The sequence below is a fragment of the Serinus canaria genome, chromosome 1 (assembly GCF_022539315.1).
Source record: "Serinus canaria isolate serCan28SL12 chromosome 1, serCan2020, whole genome shotgun sequence".
In the NCBI taxonomy this organism is placed as follows: Eukaryota; Metazoa; Chordata; class Aves; order Passeriformes; family Fringillidae; genus Serinus; species Serinus canaria.
The window spans coordinates 98,025,839-98,030,491 of NC_066313.1; positions in this window are offsets into that span (position 1 = coordinate 98,025,839).

Sequence of the window (4,653 nt, forward strand, 5' to 3'; positions counted from 1 at the left end):
CTTCATTTCCTAAAAGACTGCTTTTCATTATGAACAGGTTGGGGACATTTTCCTTTGTTAATTCAGGAATTCATGAATCTATGACAAACCTCTCCAGATAAACTTGGGAGATATAATTAACCCAAAACTACATAGGCAGATAGGTTATTTTGTCTCTGTGTGATTCTGGCAAAGTAGGGAAAGACAAGAAAAACATCTCTAGTTAAGGGCTGTATATAAAATTAGAAGAATAAATATTTGATGCCCTCTTTGATATATGATGCTCTAAGGAAAACTATGCTTAGTGGGTTTTTTTAACTTGTGTGCCTGCATAAAACCTTAATTCTGCAGTTGCTTTTATTTATTTCTTCTCGTGGCCATGGTTTCCATACACAAATGTGAAGGTTTAAGAGCCAGATTTAACTGCTGCTGTTCTGCGTTTCCTCTCCTTCCCAATTAAATCTGTTTACCTCATAGTCAAATAATGGCCAGAGAATGGGTTGATACACCCAGCTTCTTGTCCCACTTACTTCAGAAACGCTTTAATGCTGGCCTTGTGTCCTTTGATGCCAGCAATTTGAACATCAAACAGTTTTGGTTGTGCTGTATCATCAGCACCTTTCATCCTGTATCATGTGTAACAAGATTTTCAAGCCCATCATGTGTTGGGTGGATGAAAGGTCCTGCTGCAAGGATGTTATTGGGGTGGAGAGGAGCTTCCACAGATACTTGCTGTGGATGTGGAAACAGCGATCTTATGGTGGGATGTAGTGTCAAAAAATTAGTGGGCATGTTCATGAAAGTGCAGGAACCATTGCCTAAGCAGGCAAAAATACTGGTGCAAAGGATCTTTCAGGTGGAAGAATGTTGTTATCCAACCCATTCTGGGTTTCTCTGGCTGTGGATGTACTTAGTAGTCAGCTGACATGTCTGAGCACATGTTGAAAACAGAATGGTTATAAGCAATTACAAAGACCACTAATAATGTTTGCCCTGAGTCAGCTAGCAAACTCTCCATCCCAACCACTGCACTGTTCCCACTGGAGCTGGCAAGCATGCACTGTTCCCACTGGAGCTGGCAAGCACCCCAGCTTTGGAGGCCAGGTGCCAAGGGCTGCAGTAGGGAGTGGTCTGCATCCCCTTGGTCTGGGGAAGCAAGCAAGAAAGAAGAAAATCACCTGCATATTTAAGTCACAAGTGCAAGAGTAGCTTCTGGTTGGGGTGTCAGCTCCCAGTCCTGGCTGGTGTAAGCCAGGAGAGGTGCAGTTTTGGACTGAGCAGTGCTAGGCTCACCTGAGCCCCACACCAACCTCCTGCCTCCTCACTGGGGCCTCAGCTCCCCTTCCTACCCTGATAGTGGGCATCTCAATTCTATTGCCAAGTATATTTGCACAAATATGCAACTGGCTATTGTTCTTATTCATAAAAAAATGCAGCTCCTTTTTAGAACTAATTCATTACTTCCCTGGTATTGTGGGGTAAGAATTTATTGATGTGTGAAGGGGAAAAGTCTTTTTATTGATTTTGAATTTACCTGAGAAATGTGTGATGTAGGAAAACAGAAGGACTTGACTTAGCCTTCTTTGTATGTCCCACAAGTTAACTTTCTTGAGTCAAGTGAGAAGTTTAAAACTTCACTCTTTTCAAATTTTAATGGGGGCAGTTTTCCATATACCAAATAGTATGTAGCAGCTTTCTTCAAAACTCACCTTTGGAGGTCATTTTCTGGAGGTGAGGTGTGACATGCAACAAGCACATACAAGAAAGCACCACCCAGCTGACACATCCTGGTTTCATTTTCTGTATTTATCTTCATCTCATTCCACATGTACCTCAACTTCTTGTTTCATCTATAGCTATATAATATGTTCAGCCAGTACATGTTTGTAGTGTTGTCCACAATGGACCCCAGGCAACTCCCCTAGCCACCACTGAATTTTAGGGTCCTGCAAAACCTGGTGATTTGGGTTGGGTTTTTTATTTGTTTGTATTTTTCTATTTTCCTCCTGCCTTCATTTTAATTTTTGATTAGTTATTTTGTGAAAAGTTACACTGGAAGAATTACTGCTCCTACTCAGTGTCACGGAAGAAAATGTTCCAAGAAAAATTTTGATAGTCCTTACCTTCTTCAAAGTTTCAATTGAAGCAATTATCATAATCATCATGAGGAAAGGACAAAATTAAATATTTTCCTGACTGCACTGCATGTTGTAACAATGCAGTAAGGAAAGAAATAATACCTTTATTTCACAGTTTCTCAGTTGTCTTTGGTTAAAGATTTGAATGTTTTGTTCTAGTTGCCACCTTGCTGATGTGTTTAAACATAATGGAGGAACTAATTTTTCACCCAGTTGCCTGGGAGTGCATCTGCAGCGAGGGCAGTGAAGTACCCAGGAGATGTGTCAGCCTGGCTGGAAAGTGTAGAAGGTTCATGAAGTCAGACTACCCTTAAGCAGGGTGATAACCCCATAACTTGGCCATAGTTCATAAAAACAAGAGTACTCCAAAAATTTGTAAGAAGTCGATGACTAAAGATTTCTACCAATGGATATTTAGCTATATCCTGAACAATAATTTAAAAGAACTAATTTTTCTAGATTTTCAGCTTCTTGCCTGTCAAAACTTGAGACCACTGCACCTTCTTGGCAGCGGCCAGTTGGGTGGAACAGCTGTTCCTGGTGCGTGGGATTGCATGAACAACCTCCAGCAAGGTCGTTTACAGGGCACAACTGAAAATATGTTCTCAGTACCTGTATGTACTTGCAGGAATGGAATATGAATTTCCCATACTGTTGACATGCACTTTATTGGTAAGTGCATTTTTGAGGGTAAGCATGTTCACATGAGCACAAGAAGAGACACAGGGAGAGAATGTTACATGTAATTTAAAATACTAAAAGTAATTATTTTCATTCGATTTCTCATTTTTATTCTCCAGAGGACAACAGCACTGCAGGCAAACAGTGCACTAGAGATCTGAGTCCTGATGGTACCTCTCACACTTACACCTACATCAGCTAGCCTCAAAAAAACCCCAGCTTCTAGAAAACTGACTTACTAGGCAGATTATCTTTCTTCACAAAATAATTAGAATCGGTATGTGTCACTTTATCAGCAGGAAAAAAACCCTAAAACATGCAGTTCATGTGTGAAAAGCATTACTGCTGGAAATATATTCTCCAACATCTGATAGTTTTTGAAGAAAACTTTTTTCTCTTTGACAGATCGGCCTTGTCCCTTCTTCTACTGCTCAATGTATGCTCACTTCCCTGGCACCCCAAGTCACCAAAATAGGGCTCACAATTTTATTACAGACAGCAAGAGCTTGGTGGTTCCTTATTCCATTCTTTCCAAGTAGCTTGTATTTGCAATTAATCTTCCTTCCATTCAAAAAGTGTTTGAGAGGGGAACAGTGCAAAAGTAATTTATGTTTTGTAAATTTTATATATATACATATATATATATATAATGCTTGGAAGAAATTACAAATAATCTTAAGGCCCCATTTAAGGATTTCATGAGCTATCCAGGGATCAAACAGAGCATGTTTGATTACTGGATCTCTTGCCTCTCTCAAATGGAAGGGATGCAAAGGGAAAACACTAAAACAAAATTCTGCTGGGGAAGAAGAGAGGGCCAACTTCCTTTTTCCAAGAATTTTTACCAGTATTATGCATGTTTGTAAAATAACAAGTGTTTTGGGGGGACAAAACTTCCATCCAAAGATCAGGTAGATACAAAAAAAATGTAAAATTATTTTTCATCTTGAAATTAATAGTTGAATACTTATTCTAGTACTTACTCTAGGAAGTTTAGATTCAAGATGTAAGGAGTTAAGCAGTTACTGCCCCCCTGATGCTACTTTATTCAACACTAACACTTGACCTATTCTCTGAAGTAGTAAGGGCTGTGTGACTCTTAGAGGGATATTTTTATTCAGTAACTCCAAAGTTCCCGTCATTTATGGAGTGGGTAAGTTTATTTTCCCGGAAAGCAGGAACATATGCATACATACGTATTTCTAGGAAGTTTGCTTCTACCAGTTTTAAGTTATCCCCCTGCAGCCCGGACACCCGAGGCCCACGTGTGCACATGGCACGGAGGGTGGCTCACGGGAGCGCAGGTGTGCCTTGGCAGCTTCATTCTCCGCTCGGCGTGCCGAATCCCTGTTTCCACAGACGCGACCCCTCATCCCGGTGCCCCCGAGCAGGAGGAGCCGGTGGTGGGGGATGGCTCACACGGGAATTCTCGGGGGAACGCTGCCGGCAGCCCCGGCCTCGGCTGCACCGCACTGTAATTCCGGGCACAACTCCCTTGCGCAACTCGCCCTCCCCGCACACACGCCCCAGTTTTCCTGCAGAAGCAGCAGCCGAGTATCACTGAGTATCTCCAGTGAGCCTCCCTGACTGGAGATATTGCAGAACCGCGTGGACGCCACGCTGTGCTCTGGGATGGCCCTGCTCGAGCAGGTTGGACCAGGTGCCCCACTGTGCTCCCCTCCAACCTGACGCACTCTTTGATTCTGCTGATCTTGGCCGCCCCGCCCGCTGCCCCGACACGGACACGCCGCTGAGTTGGCTCCGACTTCAAAGCCATGACCGAGGCAGGAACAGGAACGAGGGAGGCGGGATGCAGCGCGGCCAGGGACCGGCAGCCACTGACGCTGTCCGCCCG